This window comes from Pogona vitticeps, chromosome 1 (assembly GCF_051106095.1).
Source record: "Pogona vitticeps strain Pit_001003342236 chromosome 1, PviZW2.1, whole genome shotgun sequence".
NCBI lineage: Eukaryota > Metazoa > Chordata > Lepidosauria > Squamata > Agamidae > Pogona > Pogona vitticeps.
The window spans coordinates 143,830,829-143,858,365 of record NC_135783.1 but is presented as its reverse complement, the minus strand read 5'-3'; positions in this window follow the sequence as shown (position 1 = coordinate 143,858,365).

Sequence of the window (27,537 nt, the reverse complement as noted above, 5' to 3'; positions counted from 1 at the left end):
AGTCTCATATCTTCTGTCATCACAGCCATGGGCTTGAAATGTATAAAATTGTCTTGTGCAGCAAGGAAAACGGCAAGATTACATTAAGTGAGTGTGAACAATACATTCTGCCCAAATACATGCTGAAAGCCTGCTCTTCATGCCACCCTTGTTTCTTACACCGTTGTGCCATCTCTTCCCTCCATTACCCCCTGTTTCCTTTCTGGTTCCAGTAAGAGAGAAAATATTGTGGCAATGAATTTAGAATATTTTATGTGGGAAATGGAGTGTAGTGTGGGGAAGAGATTTCAGGCAGAGTCTGAGAACAAGACATAAGCAACCATGCATAAAATGTCTGAAAGCAGAGAGAAAATAGGCCAACGAGATAAGAGGTAACAAGGAGAGCAATGTATCAAATTAGGAGAGGGAAAAACACCTCTAGAGAAGACAAGATGGATGATGGAAGCAGGTTACTGGGCATATGTGAGCATGCTTAATACACTCCCCTGTGTAGGGCCCTGGAGGAAAGGATCGTGGAGGTTATCAGACCAAAGCCAAACTCTGTCATTATAGACTAATGGTATATTATTGGAAGAGGAGAACAGTGGAATTATCGCTGCTTCCATAGTCCATCTGCACAGTTCATAAAGTTCCTTCCTACAAATCCCTGTAGATCTGGATAATGTCCAACAGTGGGTTGACATTTTCAAATTGGCATTAATACCTAGTCTATGGTTGACTTGACCGGCTGGGTTTTTAAAAATAGCCTCAGACATGGTCTCCAAGAAATGTGGTTTAAAAGTGTAATAACTAATGTGCAAAATGGTTGCTTTTAAAGCCAAAATGGAAATTTATCTGAAAGTGTTGCCCGTAATTTCTTGAACCCACAAAATATGTACATCATCCTTAGCCTGACTAAGAGTCTGGCTACATTGACCATTTACCTGGCAATTTCTGTTGGGCTGGGTGCTGATGAATTTGAATTAAAACTCAGTGACTACATGATGTAAAGCTCAATAGAGTGAAGCTCATTGCAGAATCATGTTCTTGAGTGGGGTGGTTTAAAATCATTTTGATGAGTTTGACATAACCTTCGTTTACTTTCTGTCAGTGTAATTGCCTAATTGAATGCAAAAGAGGTTTCAGTTCCCCTTAACCAAGCACCCCTCGTCTCCAAACTTTCCCTTTTTAAAAAATAAGTTTCAACTGAGCACCAGGACAGTATTGCTCGGGCAGTTAAGAGAACAATAAAAAGGGGAAGTAGAGGTGAAATTTGCCGATTAGCATATATTAGCTCAAAGCAGCAACTGTTGGAGCTCAGCACAAATCAAACTCTTTGCCTCTGCCCCTGCTTACTTCTAAAAATTGGCCTGGACAGCTACAGGAATTTCAACCAGGGAAACCAGATTATAATCTTGCAATAATAATCTTGGAAGTGCAGAACTGGAAGGGAACTTGTGGATAATGAAGCCAAGCTTCTATTAAGGAGGCACAGTGAGGAATCAACCTCTAAGCTTCTGGGTCTGCAGCCAGAGACCCAAACCATGGAGGTATTATAGATGCAAATCACAGTGGATCAAAGCATATTTACTCCACTGTATAGTTGCACCCTGCTTTATATCTCCCCACTGTGCTTTGGGTAAGTAAGTCAGTGAATTCTGCTTTTCTACATTTCTCATTTCCCTAAATACAAATGAAATCCAGACTGCATCCGCATTGGTTTGCAAATGTGGTAACATTTGTTCAAAATTAAAAGTTAGTAATAAATGGTATGCACCTTTTGGTGTACCTTTTCCCCAAGATATGATATATGCACTTGCTTTTTCTGGCAAGCATGCAATTGTAACTGTTTTTGAAAGTACAAAAGAGGGAAACACAACAGATTTGCAAACATATTTAGGCTGAGGCAGTGGACCACAGACTGGCTGAAAATAGGCAGAGAAGGGTGTTTATGCATTAAAGACACCCCCTCCCCCACATTAAAACAAACATACAAACGTTCTCCTCTTCCAGCACCACATGCCCTGAGATTTGTCTCTCTTCCTAGAGCCCCAAGAAACATAATGATTCCATGATCATTCAGCTAAAAATCCTGGCTCTTGTGACACTACTGGAGTAAGAACAAGCATTATCTGTTACATGTGACTCAGTGTGTGACAGACAATGTCTGCATAGATTTCTTAACCTGAGGCAATTCACCCCCAAAAGCAGCGAGTAATTAATGAACTGGATTTTGTTCACTGGATTTAGTACTGGGCTGTTTGATATGAAGCACACACACTTATAAGGAGGTAGTTGTTGTTGTTTAGTTGTTAAGTCGTATCCGACTCTTCATGACCCCATGGACCAGAGTCTTCCACTACCTCCTGGAGTTTGGCCAAAGTCATGTTGGAAGCTTCAATGACACTGTCCATCCATCTCGTCCTCTGTCGTCCCCTTCTCCTCCTGCCTTCACTCTTTCCTAACATCAGGGTCTTTTCTACAGAGATTTCTCTTCTCATGAGATAGTCAAAGTATTGGAGCCTCAGCTTCAGGATCTGTCCTTCCAGTGAGCACTCAGGGTTGACTTCTTTCAAAATGGATAGGTTTGTTCTCTTTGCAATCCAGGGGACTCTCAAGAGTCTCCTCCAGCACCACAATTCAAAAGCATCAATTCTTCAGCAGTCAGCCTTCTTTATGTCCAGCTCTCGCTTCCATACACCGCTACTGGAGAAAGCATAGTTTTGATTATGCGGACCTTTGTCGGCAAGGTGATGTCTCTGCTTTTTGAGATGCTGTCTAGGTTTGTCATCACTTTCCTCCCAAGAAGCAGGTGTCTTTTAATTTCGTGGCTGCTGTCACCGTCTGCAGTGATCATGGAGCACAAGAAAGCCAAATCTGTCACTGCCTCCATATCTTTCCCTTCTATAATTCTAATTATATTATTAGAATATATCTATTTCTAAGAATACATGCTGAACTGTGGGCCCTGCTAAAGCAAAGTATTCTGAATGAACTAACAAAAACTAAAAGGGAATGGCAAGAGCAGTGGGAAAATGTAGAAGGTGAAGGGTGTGTTTAGCTCTCCTTTTTTGTGCCCACACAGAACTCTTAGCCATCCAAAGTGGATCAGTTAATTAATCCAAGGCTGGATGGTCTTCTCACACTTTCTGGAGTAGTCCGGTTCCCATGAGAATGCAGCTGAAACTGTTGCTCTTAATTAAGAAGGCTTCTTTGCTGACCTTGAAGGCAGCAGATAATATAGCTGGCCCACCTGCTATGCAAGATCATATTTTCGGGGAACAGAAATTGCCACAAGCACAAAGAAGAACTGGCTTTCTTCATAGAAGTGAGATGTTGGCTCATTGGTAGAGGCTTAAGAGGGCAATTGAGTCGGTCAGTCTCTCCAGTTCTTTTCTTTAGCTATTCCTAGTCAGTTGTTCAATATGTGGGTGAGTGAAGTGTGTGAAGGACCCTGCTGCCTCTGGTATCCCTTTGCTCGTGTGAAGTGACAGGCCTGAAGTGACGAGGCTTGTCCATCTGTGAAGACTTTCTACACAATCTGGAAGTTACTTGTTCGTTTGTTCATTTTTCGTTTGTTCATTTGTTCGTTTGTTCATTCAATTTATATATTGCCCATCTGGCTGAGGGCCACTCTGGGTGGTTCAAAACACAAAATAACAGAATAACAATATACAACATTGAATCATAACTTACAAAACAACTAAATAAGGGGAATATAACAAAATTGAAAACCAAACAAGTTAAAAAATTCAGTCTGAAAATCTAAACATTAAACATTTAAACTGGCAGTAAATAGTGCCCCCCCCCCCCCAGTTATTAACTACCATGTCAGCAGGCTCTGTGGATAGCAGAGTTTGGAAAGCCTGCCTGAATAGCTTGTCTCACTTCCAGTAAAAAAAAATGTTTTGGAATGTTGCAGCCCTTTTCTTGTTCTCTGCTGAAGAGATAAAGATCCAGAAGGAGAAGTAGATATATTGTCTGGCAAAATATAAAATTACAAAAAACAAATAATAATAATAATAATAATAATAATAATAATAATAATAATAATAATAATAATAATAATAATAATAATAATAATAATAAAATGAGTTCATTGCTGGAATGATGAAAGAAAATGTGTGAAAATGGGAGCTAGAAGCAGGGATGGAACTTATTATTTAGAGAACTTTCCTCTGCCACACAAATGCCTTTTCTAGAATCTTCTTGCTTCCCTCAGTTCTTCTATTCCACTTGTGGAACACAGAAGCAAGAGGGTTAGGAGCTCTGTTTTGGGGTTTTGTTTTTTTTTCAAGATTCTGGTTTTTGGGGTTCCTGGGTTTTGGAGGATAGGTTTGGGGATTCCAGGGTTTTCCTGGTTTTTGGCATTCTGGAGGAATTTGGAATTCTGGGGGTCCTGGTTTAGGGGCCTTGGCTTTGAGTTTCATGGGAACCTAGATTTTGGAGTTCCAGGGCTCCAAGGAATCTTAATGCCAAAATAAAATTGAAAAAAAAGCCCATTCCTGATGAATGTTGGAAGGCAGCAGGAAAGAGAAGAGCAAATGCAAGATGGAGTCACTCGCTGAAGGAAGGTACAGGTTTTCACTTGCAGGAGCTAATCAAGGCTGTTGAGGACAGCCTCAGTTTCAATGTATTTTCCTCCAGAGATAGTTCAGGCTTGATTTTAACTAGGATCCCCTTGTTTGTTTTCCTGGTAATCTGGGTTGTCTGAAAATATATCCTCCAGCACAACATTTCAAATGAATCAGTTTGGATGTATAGTTTCCAGTCTGTGGGCCATGTTTTGTTTTCTATATTTGTTGGCATTTTCTTATGAGGATTTAGACAGATCCAGTCTCTGTGGCTTGAAATAGTTCTATTAGCATCCTGCCTGCCCCAATTATTAATTTTTCTTAGTGCTTTCAGAACAGTTTTCATTTCACTTTCTAGAACTGCAGGTTCTTTGTCATAAGATTCTCCTGCAAAGGAGTCTGTCATCCTTTTTCCACTTCTGTATAGGTCTTTAGTAGACCGTTTCCACCTTCTCTTCATTTTTTTTCCTGGTCAGATGGTGTTCTTTCCTATTGGTCATTCAGCATTCCAAATCTAGGCTTCAATTTCCCTTTGATTTCTTTGATGTTCTGGAAGAGATCTCTTCGTTTTCCCCTTCAGTTGTTTCTGTCTATTTCTCTGCACCGTTTCTTGCAGTAGTTCTCTGTGTCTCTATATAACAGTTGTTGAAAAATGTATTCAGCATTCTGACCCTATTTCTCTTTCATTTTACTACTACTTCTCATCTTTCATTTACAATTTTAAATGTTTGTTCCATCATCCATCCAGTTTTTTCTTTTTTCTTTTAAAGTACAGAAATGGCCTTTTTCCCCGTCTTCTCTAATAATATATCTGGTTTCAGTCCACAGTTCTTCTGCGTCATAATCAGTTGAATTTAGCATCAATTGCTTTTGAACGTTGCCAGTTCATAAGGAAGCGAGTCGTCTCTACATTCATCTGGTTTGAAAAGCACTAATTGCTAAATGGCTATTAGAGCAAAGAATGGGTTAATTTATGTGATTTTTTTAAAAAAGTGGGAGACAGGGATACTTCTTATTCTAGCTATACAAAGTTTGTCTCATCAGTGTATTTTATCTGTTTTAAATAGGTCAGAGGCTCAGGTCACATGGTTCTGCATGTGTTAAAAACAATGTTACTTTAAAAAAACTCATAACTTAAAAATCCTTTTCCCAATGATCCCAAAATTTTGCATAGAGTAGGAGCAGACTATCTTCTCCAATTGTGTCAGACTTGGCACTGATCTGATTCCCAGTTTTTACATTAGAGTTTTTCATTTAGACTGCAACCCTATATAGAGTTACCTGGTAGAACATGTTTTTTCTCTGCTGCAGAAATATCATGACTGGGTACCTCCTGGTCATAACAACCAAATAGGACTCTTTCTCCTAAATGTGGTCTAGCTCTGTTACAGCTTGGAAGTAGTGCATTACAAGTAATATAGCCACTACAATGAAATATTTACGGGGGCAGATAGGATACAAGAAAGTTACAAGGTCATAAATAGTGTCATAAGTGTGAACAGAGCTACTTAAACTGTTGTGATGAATAATATTTTCTAGTTGCATTTAAAGGTCATTTTAGGGCCACTGTTGGCAAGAATTTGTCAATGTTTTATCCAATAAACTTTAAGTTGTTTTTTAAGTAATGAAAGAGTGGTAGCAAAGGAAGGAGAATTGCAATGGGTAAGGCCAGCAGTCAAGATAGTCTACAGAATGTCCTCTTGTGCTCACTATCATTTCTTCAAGGCATTGATAACTTGTTGAAAAACAGTCCTGACAATTGTTTTGTGTTAGGTGAGAAGTGGTTAATTGATGAAAAATGGAATCAGGTTTTAGGATTTTCTCCTGCTTGGTGTTTCTTTCTGAATGGTAGTGAGCACAAGAGGATATCCTATAGAGCACTGTGACTGCTGATATGGCTGTTATCAACATTCAGGCTGTCCTTTGCTATGTAAAGTTTGACATCCTTTTTTTTTTTTGCTGGCAATGCAGTCACAATATTGTGCGGTATCGGACCATTTCCTGGTGCTTTGAATCATGGATACAGAAAAAGCAAAAGCAAAGTGTGCTGCTTATATACTGCCCCATAGCACTTAAAGCACTCTCTGCGTGGTTTCCAAGTTAATTATGCAGGCTACACATTCCCCCCCCGCAAGATGGGTACTCATCTTGGAAGGATAGAAGGTTGAGTCAACCTTGAGCCGGCTACCTGGGATTGAACCCTGGGTCATGAGCACAGTTTCACTTGCAGTACAGCAGTTTAACTACTGTGCCACAAGGATACACTATCATGGATACAGAAGAACGATATCCCACATTTATAAACCAGAGATTTTTTTTAAAGAAATGAATGCCCTAGCTTTTTAACATGGAAGTTTAAGTATGCATAAACTACACACAAATTCCAACAGAAACTTCCCTCTGGTAGAATTGTAGAGGATTTCAGAAGATGAGCACATGATCTGCAATATACCTGCCATGAAAGGATAGAACCAAGAATAATTGGGAAACTATTTTGAAGGACTGTTTTGGATTTAATGAAATGGTAAAGCAAATGTGAATGAGTGCAACATATATTGTGAAGAAACAAGAAGCAATCTTTCAGTTTCTGAACCCTTGCTATACATGTTGCCTGCATGTTTTCCAAAAGATGCCCCTTCATCTTTTGAAATAAAAAGGTGGGAATGAGAGTTGTTACTGGAAACCAAGTTCAAAATCATCCATACTATGCGAAAGAAAGTGAAGGAAAAGAGGGACAAAATCAACTCCCTTGAGATGTGGTATTGAAATGGAGCCTTACAGATACCACAAAAAGCCAGAAAAGTGGGTGCTTAATCAAGTCAAGCCTGAACTCTCACTAGAGCAAAAATGAGTTAACTGAGGCTAGCTACCATGCGCATATAATGAAACAGAGCCTACCAGAAAAGGCAATATTGCTTGGAAAAGTGGAGTGCAGGGCAGTAGGAAAAAAAGACCTAACATGAGACAGATTTTCTCAATAAAGGAAGCCATAGCTATTAGTTTGCAAGACCTGAGTTTTCCCTAATGGGAAAAACAAACTCAGTATCTCTCGAGATGAGGCATTAGAAAAAGAGAGCAAGCTATTATGAGATATTGTTGATTTGAAACAGCAGAGCTCTTAATGATAAGATATTTGACGGGTCATTAACTCATATAGTCACCGCTCATCAACAGTGACTTGATGGTATGTAACATCTTCGGAGGATTTTTTAAAAAACCAATAGCAGGCAATTGTTTAGTGACAAGATGGGTGGAATGGAGACTAGGAGAGGATATAGGCATGAAAGTCCTGCTAACATTGAGTAAAACCATCCCCGGCCAAAACACACACAGAAAGTGGCTTAAATTAGTGATCTTCTGAATATTCGTTATGTGTTGTTTTTAAAATATAGTTTAAAAATATTTTCCATATGTATATTTTTAAAAAATTATTTTTGTGCCTCAATTTTTACAACCTAATACAGAATCCCCCTGCAAGTATGATTCTGATAAGCCTGTCTGGACAGGAAGAAGTTAAAAAGTTTGCCAAAAGTCAGCTATTTCTGTGCTGATGAATGGGGTCAAAAGTTCAGATTTTCTCAGCCATGGAGCTTTTCTCCCCTTCGGAAAAAGTATGTGATGGGACTATTTGGTCTCAGAAATCCTGAGAGTATGTTTATAGAAGATGCATGGCAAAATATCCCTCTTTCTGAAGGACTGTCACTTTAGTACTTTCTTTAAAGCAACACTGGGTTTTTAAAAATTCTTTAAAGAAAACCAGTCTTTTCAGTCCATTTCTGTGATCTTTCTCTCTAAATATCTCCCTCCCCCACCTATGAATGTATATGATGTTTCATTTTGTGAAGTTCCTGCTGGCTAGCTTGTACTAAGTTCAATTATAACAAAGTAAGAGTTTTCCTTTTGAAAGGTGATTTTTAAAGATCAATTAAAAATAAGCAGCTGAGGCCAACCATTCTATTTTAAGATAAGCAAAACAGTTTCCCCCGCCCACCCAATTTATGTGATTTTTTTTTTAAATCTGGGGGCAATTTAGCGTTGCCTGTTTCTGAATGGGGGAAAAAAACTTTCACTTTTAAAAAATCACAACTTGACAACTCTTTGTCCAACTTTCCCTAAATTTGGCACAGAGCAATAAGAGACTGCCTGCTACGTCTGTGCCAAATTTTATGCTGATCTGGAGCCCAGTTTAAAAGTTATTTATTTTGCAGCTTTGATCTGCCCCCATTTTTAGAAATGCCTTGTTAATTTGCTCTGCCAACACAACATCTTTGTTGCATTCTTGTCCAGTAATAATGCCTGTGTAAGGGTAATAGTATAATTTGGAGTTGTGAATAACCACAAATTAATGAGTCCTTGATTGAATTTCTACTAATGTGCTAGCTGTGTGACTTCGTATGCAAATATGGTCTGGATTTTGTTAATTAGTGGCTATTTGGTGTTCTGAGTTACGCTATTGTATTTGTATGTATGTGAAGAAACCCACATGAAATCTGAAATTTTAGGGTTTCTCTTATTCTTTAAACTGAATTACTTGGATTTCTCTTTTGCAAATGAAGAAAAGAACCAAACCACAATACTTTTTCGTTCTTTTGTATTCACTACATCCTTAATGAATAATTCTCAATTAACATACAGAAGAGAGGAAGGAGCTAGCGGCCACACTGGGGTATTGAGATAGAGAGCATGAACTGCAACCACACTCCTCCACCACACTTCCAGTATATGCGAAAGGAACCCATGTGTTAAATCTATGATTGCTCAGAGATGTGGTGTGTCAGCTGTTGTGTATGCTTATACATCACATCTGAATGCATAAGGGAACACATTCTGTAAGGGAATCCAGAAGACTATTTATCTGGCTTACTGAGCGTTCTGTACGATTCCCAAGAAGAAGCCCTTTGCTATTTTACGTTTGAATTACCCCTTCCTCTCTCTTATTTAATTGAACCGAAAAGCAATGCCGCGATCATAAACCAAGCGAATGTGCAGCTGGAAGACTTTAAAAGTGATTTGGAAGCAAAACTCCCTCATTAAATTAGAGGGCAAAAAATTTCGTTTGGAAGCTCATTGCATTGCAAAAATAGCTACATATGCAACCAACCCAGTATTTTCTGGGGATTTCAATGCCATGAGGAAATTTAGCTTTAGGCTCACATTTGGCATATGATGCCCACATCACTGAGGAATTTAATTATCTCCTGTCTCCCAATCTATTTGGCTCAGTTGAATTTAAATCACAATAAAGGGAAGATAACCAGTCATAATGTTTTCTTTGTTTATGTTATTTAATTTTGTTTTCCTTCTAATGATCTACTTTAAGGCAACATACTTAATAAAAATGTTTCCAAAGTTGCACTAAGGTTGGTTTTGATGCCACAATTCTAAGCTACTTTCTCACTGTTTTCACCAGCATGCTCTGACATAAAGCATTTCCAGTCTGTGGCCTTCATAATATATGAACACACACACCCCCAGCACCATGACATCTAGGAGTCGCTTCATTATTTATAGGAATTAATAAATCTGGGATGACATAAAAACAGGAATCAGAAATTAAGTGATTACCCATACTTATCAAAATGTCACCTTTTGCCTACCACATTACTCAGGGAATTGTCTACACCTCCAACTTCTCCCCCCGCTTGTGTCAGCTCCAGTGTTGTCATTGTCTAATTTTATTTTGATTTAAATTTGATGCAGTTTCTCTTGGAACGAATGAATTAGAACTTCTTCGGACTACGTTAAAACACAACAATAAGTCACTGGAGATTTTTGCCACTGTTGCTGAACTAATATTTATATTCTGAGATACATTACATTCAGCCATTACCTTCAGTACTGTCAGTTAATTTTCAGCAGTGCTATGTAAATGAATGAAAATAAGCATGCTGAGAGCAAACAAGAAAAGCCATAGTGGATTGGACCAAAAGTCTATCTAATGTTGCATTTTGTTTCCACAATGGCCAATTAAGCTGTCAGTCAATTTTATGAGGCAAGTTCTTCTCCCAGCCCCGCTTTCCCAAACATTTCAAGCAACTTTTATTCTGCATCTGTGGAACTCCAGGTCACTATATCTCATTGTGTCCTCATCTAATCTCATCTTCTGCTACCACCACTTCATTTAAAGCTTCCTTGTAGCCTGCTGCTCAAGGCTTAAATGTGAGATGGAACACAGGAGACAGTCTAAACTATTAACTGTCCTGAGTATCACTTTATGGAAGACAGTAACTAAAAATTAACTATTTGGGTTTCTTCATATGGGTTCAAGAAAAATCTGTCAAGAGCTTTCTTCTGCCCCTCAAATGCTCTAATGTCACAGTGGTCAAATCAAAATTTACTCTTTACATTAGTGGATTGTGTTTACCACTCCTCTCTCCTCAGTTTCTCCTCATCCTTTGCCTCATACATATATCCAGATTTAGGCTGAATACCAGGAAAAAACGTCTTAACTGTTAGAGCAGTACAGCAGTGGAATCAATTACCTCTGGAGGTGGCAAGCATTCCAGTGCTGGAGGCATTCAAGTAACATTTGGACAACCATATGTCGGATCTGCTTTGATTTGGATTCCTGCCTTGAGAAGGGGGTTGGATATGATGGCCTTATAGGCACCTTCCAATCCTATTATTCTGTGATTCTATCATTCTGTGATTGTCAGATCAGAAAGAAAGGTAATTTTTAAGTAGTGCAACACAGATGAATTTTAAAAAAGGGATGAAAATCTTCTCAGACCAGAAGAAAATTTCCAGTTGTTGTTCATGTCTGGTGATCACTGAACAAAGGAAAGGCTAATTGGAGAGGGAGAACAAAAGGAGTTGACAACACTTGTCTGAACCAGCGGAGCCTCCTGGCAACGCCCCGAAGGCTCTTTTTATTGACTTACCATGATTACATAGTATGTTATGAGAGAAACAGATAGGATAGTGGTTACCTAATCATTAACTAGGATTGGCTCAAATAACTCTTTGATCTTATGCTCTACCTCTAAGCGGAAGAGCAGAAGAAGGGGATATCCCGCCTCTTGGCTGCTACTGCATCCTGTCAGGAGTGTATGCACTTCACTGAAACAGAATCACAACCACAACCTTTAGGCAGGAGTTTCCCACATTCATGCAGTGGAGGGCAGCTTTTAGAACAGGAGAGCTCCTGCTGTCCCTGAATGCCTTCAGGATGGTCAGAGTTTTTAGACTGGCGTTTGATGTTTAACCTGCTGCCCTGCTGTGCTGTCTTTCATCTGTATCTTTTCCAGTTATAAGATTCTTTTATTATACTTGACTTGATTTTTATGATTTTATGGTAGGGTGAGTTTATATCATTTTATTAAGCTAAATGCTGGTTTTATCTGGTTTTACGTTTTCTAAAAACTTTGTTAGCTCCCTTGAGTGCTTTTACTGGAAAGGTGAGACATAAATGTAATAAAATAAAATAAAACAATAAATAAAATAAAATGATCGGGAATAAATTTCCAAAATGTATAATTACACACAGAGCATAGTTCCTCAACTTAATTTAGCAGGAGCCACTGCTGAGTTTCAGTTTTGTGGTAAACTTGATGTTTCACTAGAGGAAAGTATACCCATAAGAGGATTTACCTTCCAATCGCTTAAAGTAGCACCTTTTAAAATATGCCAAAGTTATTTGTCCAATCTGACTGTGGTCTCCTTTAGGGTTAAAAAGAATACATGAAACTAATATAGCTAGCTCAGGGCAATTGCAGGAGGAAATGAACATACCTGGGAGTTTGACTGGATACTGTCTTCTACCAGCATGATTCTGAAAGTGGTCCATAGGAAGTAACCAAAAATAGGCAAAATATACAACTGAAAATTTTTAAAATTGCAATAAATTAAGACATTAAAATAGAATTAAACAAAAACAGTGTTAAAAGCATCTTTAGTTAAAACAAGTGTAAAATACCTTATAAAAATATTCTGCCTCCGTTTCTAAAATATGTAATCCCACAACGACATTTAGAGGTAGAAAGGCAATTTAAGAGGGATAATTTTCATCTGCTAGTTGAGGGACTGTAAGGAGGAGATCAACCTAACCTTGTCAGGCAAAAAGTTTCATAGGCTGGGAGACTATGCTTTTTCGCGGTGCTCACCAAATGTGCTTGCAATGTGGTGGGATTGAGGGAAGGCCTTCCTCTGAGGATCTCAAAGACTGACAAGAATATTATGGGAAGATATGGCCCTTCAAATAGCCTGGACCCAAGCTGCCTAGGTCTTGGTTGTCCTATTGACTGCATCTAGATTAATATAATCGGAGTGAAAAACAAAAAGTAATGTTGTAGTTGGAATCTACTACTGACCATCCAATCAAAGAGGAGATGCAGATAAAATCTTTGAAAAATCAATAGCAGGAATTTCAAAGGGACACTATGCAGTAGTAATGGGAGATTTCAGTTATCCTGATATCTGTTAAATTCTGCTAAATACGTATGGATCTTCCAAAAAAATTCCTAGTTTGCACAGCTGATAATTTTCTCCTACAAAAAGTGGAGGAAGAAACTAGAGGATTAGCTATCTCTGACTTGATTCTAACCAATAGCGATCTCTTAGTGGAAGATGAGTCAGTATGGGGAATTTTGGGGGAAACTAACCATGTTCTACTTGAGTTTTTGATTTCAAAGGGAACAAAATCAGAGTGTGGTTGCCTGTGTGTGCTGGATTTTATGAAAGCCAATTTAATAAACTTAGGACAATGATGGGCAAGGTCTCATTGCAGAAGATCCTAACAGGAAAAGCAGTTCAAGATGGGTGGGAGTGATCTAAAAATGAAATTCTGAAAACAGAGCTACAAACAATCCCAACAGCAACAAAAATGTGGAAGACAGCAAAGACTAATATGGTTTCACAAAAAAACTCAGAGAGGACCTGAATAATAATAATAATAATAATAATAATAATAATAATAATAATAATAATAATAATAATAATAATAATAATAATAATAATAATAATAATAATAATAATAATAATGATGATGATGATGATGATGATGATGATGATGATGATGATGATAATAATAATAATAATAATAATAATAATAATAATAATAATAATAATAATAATAATAATAATAATAATAATAATAATAATAATAATAATAATAATAATAATAATAATAATAATAATAATAATAAGGACATGTATATGAAGTGGAAGGAAGATTACAGACAGGTAGCAAAAAATTGTAGGGATGATGAAAGCTGAGAATGAGCTGAGGTTAGCAAGAGATGCTAAAAGCAACAAAAAAGCATTCTTCAGGTACATGTGTAGCAAAAGAGAAAGAAAAGAAATAGTAGTTCAGCTGCTCGGTGAGGTGGGGAAATGATAACAGAGGACAAATAAAATTCAGAAGTGTTCAATTCTTACTTTAGCTCAGTTTTCCCCAAAAAGACAGTCTATGACCTATCAGGCAAATGTGAAGTACAAGTGGAAGTAACAGGATTGCAGTTTGAGACTGATTTTTAAAAAGGGTCCAAAAATACCTTATTCTTTTGAACAAGGAAGAAGTTGAAATCTCCAGGGCCCAATGAATTACATCCAAGAGTATTGAGAGGACAGGCTAGCGGACTTTCAGAATCACTGTCTATTACTTTCTTGAGATCATTAAGGATGGGTAAAGTGCCAGATGATCGGAAGGCTGGAATTTTTGAGAGTTTACACATAGCAGATTAAGTATACATTTGAATTACTGGACATATGATGAATAATATTCTCCGTTAATAGATACACATGTGTGCCAAGACATGAAAGAATAATTATTCAGTCATAGCAAACTTTAAGAACATTTACTGAAAAATATATTGAAGAATAAATTAATCGAACATTTGACACTGTATAGTTTTAGTTTGCACTTCACAGACATCTTACAACAGTTTCATGACATCTTAGCAATATGCTATCAGCAAACAGTCCTATCTGAACCCTGACATATCAACAAAAAAATTAACAGAGAAGCCTTATACCAACTGTCACTTTTACTTATAACTGACAGCTACCCCTCTAAGCACCTATTGGCTGACACTAGGCAGATCTGATTGGCTACACATATTTTTATGCAAATAACACATTCTATTCATTCATCTATATACATATGCATGCTGGGTTGCACTGTATTTACATATTCTTACACCCATTCTCAACACAGCATGCATCAACAATTCCCATCTTCTTTTGTGGCCTTTGAAAATACTCTCTGAGAAGTGGTTTGGTTAAAATATCTGCTGTCACTTCTATACTTGGATAATAAACTATTTCCATTATAATTTTTTCTATCAGTTCATGCTTTAGGTGATACCGCACATCAATATGTTTAGTGTGCATATTAATCTTTTCATTTTGTACTAATTTGATGCAATTTTGATTATTTTCTCTCAATTCAATAGATGATTCCTCCTCAATTCCAAAATCCTTCATCAGTTTTTGTAACTACAATAATTCTTTACAAGCTTCTGCCATAATAATAAATGCAGACTCTGTAGAGGATAACATTTAATTTATGACTTACTCCAGAAATTGCTGCATACATAAACAATTAACCGGTAACTGATTTACGATCCATGCTATCTCCATCCAAGTCTGCATCAGTACGTCCTATATTTTTATTTACTATTTTTAATTTGATTTGCTTAATTCTTTTAAAATATTCTAATAATTCATTGTTTTTAATTTTTAATATTATTTCTTTTTAATGATGTAAGGTATCTTGCATTCTTCTTAGGAGAAAATCAGGGTAAAATATTTTAGAGAGAAAGAAAGAAAGAAAGAAAGAAAGAAAGAAAGAAAGAAAGAAAGAAAGAAAGAAAGAAAGAAAGAAAGAAAGAAAGAAAGAAAGAAAGAAAGAAAGAAAGAAAGAAAGAAAGAACATGCTCTAGAACTGTACCTAATGTCTGAAATTTGACAAAGCAGCAGTAAGTTGAAATATCTCATCCACAAGGCAATCCCTTATTTAACTTCAGTTCTAATTAGTTTCAATGTTTCTTCATCCATATTCAGTGGACAGAGGAGGTCCTTGGTAAGTTCACACCATACCATCTTCTGAGCCAAGAATCATAATTCATGTTGGCACAGTAAGTCTTTTTAAAGTTTAATCATGTGAAAAAGAAAGTATACCTACTTTGAATTCTATGGTTTTACATAACAGATCATAATAAATATCATCTGATCCTTGTTACATAACAGCACTGATGTTACCTGTCTGTCATGGGTTTGGAGGGAAAGTTCCATCCTATGGGGAGTGGAAGGCGGGACATCAGGAGGAGGGGCTGTACTGTATAAATATGTGATGCCTGTGTGGTGAAGGGAGATGCTGAGACAGACTGTGAGACACTGGGTTGGGACGAAGCAGCAGCTGGGGAAGAAGAAGCTGTTGTGGGAGTCTGGGTGTCTGACAGGGTACTACTGTGTGTCAGAGTACCAACCTGATAAGTTCAGGTGTCTGTGGGTTAGCCAGAACTGATGGGTTCAGGGTCTGTGCTTTAAGTTAAAGGTTCTAGGTGAACCAAACTGTATGCTTGTGTGTGTGAGAATAAGCCACGTTACTTTATTTTATTCACCTGATTGTTTTATTTACCCTGTTTGTATTTAAAATAAACCTTATTCTTTTGTTGTTTAAAAATCCATCCCTGGTCTGTGTGACTTATTATAGGGAATGGTTGGTGGCAGCTTAGTAACTGTGTGATAGATCCCAGTAGGTCTGGGTTTGTCCCATTGATTGGTGTCCAGCGTGTGGGATACGACTGGTCCAGTTGTCCAGCGGTCCAGCAAAGCCTTGGCAAGTGTGCCCAGAGCAAGGGGGGTCTAGTCAGGGACAGTTTGAGGCGCGTAGGTAATCTTCTAGGTGTACCTCACGGGGAGGTGCGCTAGTAGAAGAACGTGCCAACTGGGGAGACTTAGATTAAGGTGCTCTGAGGCAGCCTAGTTTTGGCGGGAAAAAGCTGAGGCAAATCTGCGTAGCAACAGTGAGCTAGCTTGCCAGCTGAGAGGCCCAGCAGAGGGGGGTAGGCTCTGACTCGATACTGTTGCAAGTTAGTGCTGAAGAACAGCAGCAATCTCTGGGGAGAGCTGGTTCTGAGGCAAAAAAGGAAAAAAGTGGTCGTTTTATTCTGGGGCTTGACTTTTTAAAGCAGCCTGTTCTGAGGGGGGATTATGCCCTTGACTCGAAGCCAAGTAGCAGACATGAGTGAAGTGAAAGACCCCCAGATTGACCAAGGTTCTGAGGATGAATTTGGCTCAGTGCAAGGTGACAGCACAGGAGAGCAGGACCCAGAACTCAGAAAATTGCTCATAGCCCAACAGCATGAACTGAGGATGAGGCAATTGGAAAAAGAAGAAAGATTAGAGAGAGAGAAAATTGCTCTGGAAAAAGAAAGAATGGCGTTTGAATTAAGAAAACTGGAAATGATGAACCAGAACAATAATAACAATAGGGATTCTGAGGGAGGCCAATTGTCTAAGGCTGACCTGAAGAAATTCCCTGTGTACCACAAGGGAGATTGTCCTGAGGTGTTCTTTTCCTTAGTGGAAAGAGCGTTTGTGGACTTCTCAGTGAGGGAAACTGAGAAGATGACCATCATGCGATCTTTAATCAGTGGTAGCCTTGCTGAAGTTTATGCCGAGATGCCTGAGGAACTGATGAAAGATTTTGCAGAGTTCAAAAAACTGGTGTTTGCAAGACATGGGATAAATGCAGAGCAGCTGAGACAAAGATTCAGGTCCCTTACCAAGAAGCCAGAACAGACTTTTACCCAAGTGGGGGCCCAATTGGTGAGGCTGCTTGAGAAATGGCTATCGCAGGAGGGGACAGAGACCTATGAACAGCTTAAAGACTTGATAGCCCTGGAACAGTTCTATTCAGTTCTGCATGGGGAATTGAAATTCCAGGTGAGGGAAAGGAAACCGAAATCTGTGGCAGCAGCCGCAGAAATCGCAGATTTTATCTCCCAAATAAGAAAGCCCTTGGGTGAGGGGAAATCTGTAGGTAAACCCAAAGAAACCTACAGCAAGTACTCTCAGGGACCAGGGAAAAGCCAGCAAGGGGGAGGGGCCCATGGTGAAGGGAAGCCCTCAGGCATGAAACCAAGCCCTCAGCATTTGGAGGGAAAACCGAAACCAGAGGAGAGAGAATCCAAATACCCTAGAAAATGCTATTTCTGTCAGGGAAAGGGTCATCTGATCTCAGAATGTGAGAAATTGAAGCAGCTAAAAGGAATGGTGCCTCAGAATTCTAGTGGGACCAAGCCAAAAGCTGTGTTCTGTGTCCAGAAGGAGCAAAGCTCATTGTCACAGAGGGAGCCTGTTGCCATGACTACTCAGTCTGGAACAGCTACCTCTGCTGATCAGGCTGAGGAAAATGGTCCTCTTATGGAGGTGAAGCGCTGCTTGCTGATAAAAACAGATTCTCAGTTGTTTGAGACAGCAGGGGTGGACGTAGGAATACTTGACCGTCAGTATAGGGGACTGCGGGACACTTGTTCCCAGGTAACCCTGTGCCATCCAGATATCATCCCTAGGGAGTTTATAATCCCAAATGAGAGCATGAAGGTGGCAGGGATTGAGGGGCAGATAATCTCTCTGCCAGTAGCAGAGGTACCTGTCAACTTTCAAGGCTGGAGGGGAGATTGGCGGATAGCGATTTCATCGACTCTGCCAGCAGCCGTGCTCGTGGGAAATGACCTGGCTGAACATGTGAAACGGGTGCTAGTGATTACACGCTCACAAGCCACCACAGGGACAGTTCAGGGGGGTAATGATGAGCCAGAGACGGAAGCAGGTGGGGGAAGTTCAGAAGCTGTGGTGGAAACCTTAACCACAGACAGCAGATTTGGACAGGAGCAAAAGGCAGACGCCACTCTCCAAAAGTGTTTTGAACAGGTGACTGACGCCCAGCTAACACCTGAAACCCCAGTGAGATTTCTGGAGAAAAAGGGGATTTTATATAGAGAAACCCTGAGGAATATCTCAAAAGGGGGAGATGGGATCAGAAGTCAGCTGGTGGTACCTGAAAAGTATCGCCCTATGATCTTACAAAGGGGTCACTCTGACATGTTTGCTGCGCACTTAGGAGTGAACAAGACACAGCAGAGAATCACACAGAATTTCTACTGGCCTGACATAGGGAAACAGATCAGGGAGTTCTGTAAACAATGTGATGTGTGTCAAAGGCAGGGGAATAACCGCGACAGGACCAAAGCAAAGTTGTGCCCTTTGCCTGTGATTGACACTCCGTTCAAATGCATAGGGGTGGATATTGTGGGACCTTTGCCCAAGGCCACAAAGAGGGGGAACAGGTTCATTCTAACAATTGTGGACCATGCCACAAGGTATCCTGAAGCCATACCCTTGACTAACATTGAAACTAACACAGTGGCCGATGCTTTGGTGGGGTATATGTCCAGGATGGGATTTGCCTCAGAGATAATCACAGATTTGGGAGCATCGTTCACATCAAAGCTCATGAAACGCTTATGGCAGATCTGTGGAATTAAGCACAAGGAAACCACTGCCTATCATCCTGAAAGTAATGGGTTAACTGAGAAGTTCAATGGGACTCTAATGCGCATGATTAGGGCTTACTTGGCAGAGAATCCAAACAATTGGGACCAGAAGCTGCAATCCCTTTTGTTTGCTTATCGATCAGTGCCACAAGCCAGTACCGGGTTTAGTCCATTTGAACTTCTATTTGGGAGACGGGTGAAAGGGCCCCTTGATTTGATCAAACAAAATTGGGAGCAGATCACCCAGGATGACCCACAAGACGTTGTGACATACATAGACACCTTGATGAATGACCTAAGGAGAAATCTAGAGCTGGCAGCAGAAAACCTGCAAGCTCAGAAGGTCAGACAGAAAACATGGTATGACCACAAAGCTAGAGAGAGGCACTTTGACCCAGGGGAGGAAGTGCTTTGGCTTAGGCCCTGCAGAGAGAATAAACTGCAGCTCAAGTGGGCAGGACCATATAGGGTCATTTCCAAGATGTCAGACCTGAACTACCTAATAGAGCAGGAGGAGAACCAAGCAAGGAGGGTGGTTCATGTGAATGCCCTAAAACCCTACTACAGAGGGGAACAGAGGGTTTTATTCGCGATAAAAGCAGCTGAGAGTGAGGAAGCTGAATTACCCTTCTGGGAGGGTAGAGGGGAAGTAAAATACAACCCAGGGGAGGTCAATATCAGTCCTGCACTCACCCAAGACCAGCAGCAAGAACTAAAAATGCTGCTTGGTAAATATCAACAGGTGTTTTCCAACAAGCCGGGGATAGTGAAGGGAGTGATGCATCGGATCCACACAGGAGATGCACCCCCGCAGGCAGTATCCCCATACCGAGTAACGGGACCCTATAGGGACAAGGTGCGGAAGGAGCTGGACGAGATGCTTAGGGAGAACATAATCGTCCCCTCTTCTAGTCCTTGGTCCTCTCCGATAGTCCTTGTGGACAAGCCTGATGGGAGCATTAGGTTTTGTGTTGATTACAGGAAATTAAACCGTGTAACCACTCCTGATGCCTACCCAATGCCCAGGCTAGACAACCTGATTGAAACCATAGGGGGTTGTCGGTTCATCTCATCGTTGGACCTGGTAAAGGGATATTGGCAATTAAGAATTGATCCCAGGGATCAAGAAAAGACTGCCTTTTGCAGCCCTTTTGGTCTCTATGAGTTTCGAGTCCTGAGCTTTGGTCTCAGAAATGCACCAGCCACATTCCAAAGGCTGATGGACCAGACCTTGGCAGGGCTCAATGACTTTACAGTGGCCTACATTGATGACATAGGGATCTTCAGTAATACCTGGGAAGATCACCTGATACACCTGGAGTTAGTGCTGCAGAGGTTAAGTGCAGCAGGGCTAACAGTAAAGGCCAGCAAGTGTCAGCTGGGTAGCCCAGAATTAAAATACTTGGGTCACATGGTAGGGGGAGGAGTGATAAAACCCCTGGAGGCCAAAATAGAAGCTGTTCGTGATTGGCCTAGACCCAACACCAAGAAAAAGGTCAAATCATTTCTTGGGTTGGTGGGCTACTACAGAAAGTTCATCCCGAGGTTTAGCGAGATTGCGGCTCCGCTGACCGATCTAACGAGGAAGACGGCTGATGACCGCATCCCGTGGACCAGCGACTGTGAGGAGGCGTTCCAGAGGTTGAAGGAGGCGTTAATCAACTATCCTGTCCTGCGTGCTCCAGACTTCGACCGGGAGTTCATCATCTACACCGATGCGTCTAACAGCGGGGTAGGAGCAGTTCTGTGCCAGGAGGATGAGAATGGTGACCAGCATCCAGTGTCCTACCTGAGTAGGAAACTTCAAAAAGGTGAGAGACATTTGGCAACCGTGGAGAAGGAGTGTTTGGCCATAGTCTACGCGATCCAGAAGGCCAAGCCTTATATCTGGGGAAGACATTTTGTTCTGTGTACTGACCATTCACCATTGCAATGGTTAAAGACAATGAAAACCCACAATAGCAAACTTATGAGGTGGGCTTTAAACCTACAGGACTATGACTTTGAAGTGAAAGTGGTCAGAGGGTCAGTGAACTGTGTTGCTGACGCCTTATCAAGAAGACCTGAAGACTGAAGACGGCGAAAGAACATGGACTATATGTATATAATGAAAACAAAAAGTTAAAATGTACCTGGTTTTAAATTGGTTTGTATTAATAAAGGTAAATTGATGTAATGTATATGGTAAATGTTTAAATGCCTATTTGAAATGTTTAACTTAGAATGTAAGTAAGTATAATATGGTAGGTATAATTGGTGTTGTGTGTTTTATACAGGTTGTTTTTTGGGAAAAAGCACCTTAGCTTTCCCCCTACAAAACAACTTATAAAGAGGGGAGGTGTTACATAACAGCACTGATGTTACCTGTCTGTCATGGGTTTGGAGGGAAAGTTCCATCCTATGGGGAGTGGAAGGCGGGACATCAGGAGGAGGGGCTGTACTGTATAAATATGTGATGCCTGTGTGGTGAAGGGAGATGCTGAGACAGACTGTGAGACACTGGGTTGGGACGAAGCAGCAGCTGGGGAAGAAGAAGCTGTTGTGGGAGTCTGGGTGTCTGACAGGGTACTACTGTGTGTCAGAGTACCAACCTGATAAGTTCAGGTGTCTGTGGGTTAGCCAGAACTGATGGGTTCAGGGTCTGTGCTTTAAGTTAAAGGTTCTAGGTGAACCAAACTGTATGCTTGTGTGTGTGAGAATAAGCCACGTTACTTTATTTTATTCACCTGATTGTTTTATTTACCCTGTTTGTATTTAAAATAAACCTTATTCTTTTGTTGTTTAAAAATCCATCCCTGGTCTGTGTGACTTATTATAGGGAATGGTTGGTGGCAGCTTAGTAACTGTGTGATAGATCCCAGTAGGTCTGGGTTTGTCACAATCCTTAGTAGGCAAAATAGGTCAATACAACTTCAAATGAACACTGTGTCACGATTTATTTTAAAAAATAAAGCCAAAATGGGGAACCCATGTGTGAAAAACTAACTACACCCCTACTGCTTCCATAGTAATTAAGAGGCTAAGTAGCAGCCAGGTGCTGCTAACCAAATGCCCTTGAGTAGTAATCATCAGCAAGTAGACCACCTCTATAGAAACCAACATTTTAGCAATTTGCTGGTCTGAAACATTCAGGTGTGTGTTAACACAAGGCCATGGAGGAAACATATAAGCAATGGTTGTTGTGGGTTTTCCGGGCTGTTTGGCCATGTTCTTAAGGTTTTTCTTCCTAATGTTTCACCAGTCTCTGTGGCCGGCATCTTCAGAGGACAGGAGTCAGAACTCTGTCTGTGCTCTGTATCAGCAATGATTGTAGAGAAGAAATTGTTGCTGCCCATCAATCTGGGAAGGATTATAAGGCCATTTCCAAACAATGTAAAGTCCATCATTCTACAGTAAGGAAGATTATTTGTAAGTGGAAAACATTCGAGACAGTTGCCAGTCTTCCCAGGAGTGGACGTCCAAGCAAATTCATCCCATGGTCAGACTGTGCAATGCTCAGAGAAATAGGGGAAAAAAACAAAATGAAAAAACAAGAGTTACATCTCAGACTCTACAGGCCACAGTTAGCATGTGAAATGTTAAAGTTCGTGACAGTACAATTTAAAAAAGACTGAACAAATATGGTTTGGAAGGGTTGCCAGAAGAAAGCCTTTTCTCTCTAAAAAGAACATGGCAGCATGGCTCAGGTTTTCCAAGTTGCATCTGGACAAACCACAAGATTTTTGGAACAATGTCCTTTGGGCAGACGAGACCAAAGCTGAGATGTTTGGCCTTAATGAACAGCTCCATGTTTCATGAAAACCAAACATAGCATATTAGCACGAACACCCCATACCAACTGTCAAGCATGGTGGTGGAGTGGTGACGATTTGGATTTGTTTTGCAGCCACAAGACCTGGGCACTTTGCAACATGAACTCCTCTATATACTAAAGTACTCTAGAGTCAAATGTGAGGCCTTCTTGTCTGACAGCTAAAGCTCGGCTCATGCAACAGGACAATGCTCCCAAGCACACCAGCAAATCTACAGCAGAATGCTGAAAAAAAAAAAGAATCAAGGTGTTGCAATGGCCCAGTGAAAGTCCAGACCTCAACCCAACTGAAATGCTGTGGTGGATCTTAAGAGAGCTGTGAATAAATAAATGCCCATAAACTTCAATGAACTGAAGCAACATTGCAAAGAAGAGTGAGCCAAAATTCCTCCATAACGATGTGAGAAACTGATAAAATCATACAGAAAATGATCACTTCATGTTATTGTCGCTAAAGGTGGTTCTACAAGCTATTGTTGTATTTACCTAATTTTTCAGACCTGCTAAAGAGCAGGTAATTTTATTATGTCCTAATACATAAAACTATAGAATTCAAAGAGGGTGTACTTTCTTTTTCACAGGTAAGAAATATGTGCATTTCAGATTTCTTTAGATAAAAGAAATCTGGTGCAAAGTGCGGCAGCCAGGCTTCTTAGTGGGATGAGGAAATATCAGCATATTTCCCCCACCCTGGCTGCTTTGCACTGGTTGCCCATTTGTTTCCGCATTGATTTCAAAGTATTAATGATGACGTATAAAGCCCTAAACGGTTTGGGACCGCAATACCTTGCAGATCACCTTCTCCCACCCAGGTCTACTCGAATCACTCGACAAAGCCAGCAGGGATGGCTGAGGGGGCCTTACGCCAAGAGAGGCCCGGAAGGAAAGAATAAGAAACCGGGCCTTCTTGGCAGTGGCCCCTCGGTTGTGGAATACTCTCCCAATGGAAATCCGCCTGGCTCCCTCGCTGGGCGTTTTTAAAACCATTTAAAAACTTGGCTCTTTAGGCAGGCCTTCCCTCCAGTCAATTAACTGATTTTTGTTTCCTTACTATCACATCTTGATAATGTATATGTGCATTAGTTAGTTAGTAGGTCTTTATTATTATATATGTTTTTTATTGTATTTTACTACTCATGTAAGCCACCCCGAGTAGGCTTTGTCTAGAGGGGCGGGGTATAAGTTCAATAAAGTAAAGTAAAGTAAATAAAACTGAGGATAAAACTGTGATCAGACAAATGAGTTTCTAAGATCTGAAAAGTCACTACTAGTTCCTGAGTCAAGTTAATTTAATTTAAAGAGTGATTGTGATAAAGGGCTACTGGCCATTATATGCAGGCATGTTTATACATGCTATTTTTATTTATTTTCATTTCCATTTATAAATAAAAACTTTTTAATACAGTTTGGGCACCCTTGGAAGCCTTCAATGCAATTCAGAACAATACAAACATATAAAACAAGTTGAAGCAGTTGCTCAAGAAGCTGGCACACATCTGAAATCCAATTATAACAGGGAGAAATAAAAACACCACCAACAACAACAACCACATTGCTCATCCACTCAAGAACCACCTAGCAATGGAGCAAATATGGTATATTTCACAACTAAAGTCTTGGGACTCGGAAGGCCATATCTCATGTTACCATAACATCAGATTGATGAACATAGCTAATTGGCAGGTTTGCATGGGAAGAGGTGGTTCTTAAGATTAAGCATGTGAGTCTTAAAGTCTCTTGCTCTCAGAGGGAAAACAACTGGTGGGGTTTCACATTTTTTCTTCTTGCAGTGTGATTTCTGTGTGCAAAAATCTTCCCTTAAGAAATCTCAAGAGAGATCTTAGACGTTTCATGGTCCTTTTTTTTGTAGAATAAATAAGAAATAAGAAACAGTGAAGAAGTGTGTGAGTGTCTGTGTGTTTGTGTCAGAAAAAGAAAGAGAGAGCGTGTCAGCCATACAGTTATGGGTGGCGCTGCAAAATGTGTGTTTTGTGATGTCAAATACTGCAAAACTTTGGCATACTTTTCAAGTGGAAAGGACATTCTCAGTTTTCTGAGTGTCAGCTAAGAACTCTGATTTGATTTGCTGGATGCATAGACTTTGCTAACTCAACAAGTATTTTTGCAGATTTGCTTTGCAAAGCCGCAGAAAAAAACCAGGATGAAAAAAAATAGGTTTCTTCCACATTGAAGAAAGTATATAGCTTTTAATCGGAACTAACAACTGAGTAATAGGTTTTCCCTCTTCATCTTTTTTTTGTAATAAGGATATGATGGTGTTATTTTCTAAAGTAGTATATAAAATGGTTGTGAAGTTACTTTGTGTAGTGAGTAACTGTTTTAGTTACTTTTAATAGTTATTTTTAAGGTGCATGTTGAAGTATTTCAGATGCATTTTGACAAGGATATTGAGTCATGCTATTTTCTTAGCAACACTAGGATTATATATATTTTTAAAAATTAATAAAAATGTCCTGGGTAATGCAAAAAGGTAGTTTTTGAACACTATATCCTCAATGTTTTTCAACCATTTAAAAATCCATGCAATTTTTGGTTATCTGTGTCCTCTCTTCAAACCTTCAAAATGGCCACATTTTGTGTGAGACATTAAATATCACCATTAGAAACAAATTGAAGCTTTTGTAAGTGTAGCAGGCCACTCTCAAGCCTCTACCAATACAGGCCTCCAAGAGTGCTCACTACTATTCTTCACTTGCTGCCACCAACCTATCCTTAGTACTCACAAAGGACAAGTTTTTCTTTCAAACAAATAAAGTGTTTATTGATTTGTACAAAATAAAAATGGTGAATCACAGGTAATAAATCAAGTTGTTAATCACGTTTCTCAATTACTAGATCACACAGACTTTTCCCTCACTGACTATCTCTCTCAAATCTTTCTCACTCTCTCAATCAACTTCTCTCATCTTTTCAAACTCTCCAACACTCTCTCACACACATCACACACACCTTATATAATCCAGCTCCTCCCCCTTCTGCACCACCCTCCGTCCTCTCATTGGCTGATGTTCCCCTGCCCAGCTGTGATGGACAGGTGAGAGCAGAGCTGTATGCTACAGTAAGAAGTTCACTTCCTTTCCTATGTTTTACAGTATTGTGACTGCAAAATGATGTAGTAGGCTGACTACTATGTAGGTGTGTATGCTGTCTTTAGATGGTGCTGTGCGATTTCATGGTCACTATGGGGCACAGCCAGGAAATGCTCCTCAGCCCTAAATCACAGCAATACCACAATAGAGTCTTCATGTTCTGTTTGGTGATCATAGTGTTCAAAATACAGTCAGTGACTTTGAACTGAGAAAAGTGGAAATGGAATCTAATATAGTTGACTATGCTTCTGGCACAAAAGGAGAAGATGAGTGACAGCTTAAATATTTGCCCCCACTCATAAGGTCCCTGCTCTCCATCGGGCACTCCAACCAATCAGGCACTATGGAAAACTCAGAGGAAGGTAATCAAGTAGTGTATACATATATAACCTCTTCCATATTAACTGTCAGTGATTTTATGGAGCTGTAGGGCAAAGAGAAAGACTTGCGGTGCTGTTTAGATAGTCCTCTTGTTTTCCAGAATAGTCTTCTTTTTCTTTGTTCTCTCACTGAGATTTTTTTTTACTAAGCTCTTCTGAAATATTATTGCCTTGTTGCAATTTTGTGCATGTGATTGTGAAAGGATTGTTGTTGCATGAGTGGATAGGACACATAAATATGATTGCATGCCCTCCAGGACATAGCTTTATGTTTTCCCACATCTATGGCAATTTTTTAAAAAGAAGACATGGAAACACTCAGATTTCACTAACCCAGGGATGAAGTGGGTCAGGGTGTACGCTAAAAGATACAAGCTGGTTAGTCCCAGCTGATTGGGATTAGTCAACTTCCACAACATCAGGAACCATTTTTTGAGTTGGTCAGCTAGTTGGTCCTGCATGTCCAAAGGGACAGAAATGAAGGCAGAAATTCTTGAAAGGTACAGCAAGACATCTTAAAGTCTAAAGAGAAAGTGGCTTCCACATCAACGAATGTTTTCTGACACCACTGCCCTCCTATCCCAAGACGTCTCATCCAGAAAAAAAAAGGCAGAGTCTACATTTTTAATGGTACTCAGCTGCTTAGTAAGTGTTGAAGAAAATGTTTGGCAAAACGTTCTTAAGGAAGAGGTGCACATGTGTGTCTTATGTGGAAATTATTGTATGCATCTCATGAAGAATTTGGACCCACTTACTGTTCTTAGCAAGAAGAAGAATTTGGCAGGCCAAACCTATTGATATTGCTCAATAGGATAAAAAAAGGTAATTTGGCTAATGAGAAGCCCTTTGCTCATTCGGCAATGATTCAGTGCTTCATAAGAACAATTTTGTGCTCTTGCTGTGTTAATAGATGGGGAAAAAATAATGACCCACTGACTGGAAACATTCCAAAGAAAGGAGACCTTGGAGAGTGAAATAACTATAGTAACATTGCAGTAATTTCTTGAACAAGAAAAGTAATGTTTGAGTTTTTGCAACCAATATTTTTACCATATATGGGGCAAGAAATACCAGATGCTCAGGACTTATTCAGAAAAGAAAGAGGCACTAGAGATCATATTGCAAGCATATGTTGGCTAAGAAAGGATATAAAAGAATTTCAGAATAAAGTTAGTTTATGCT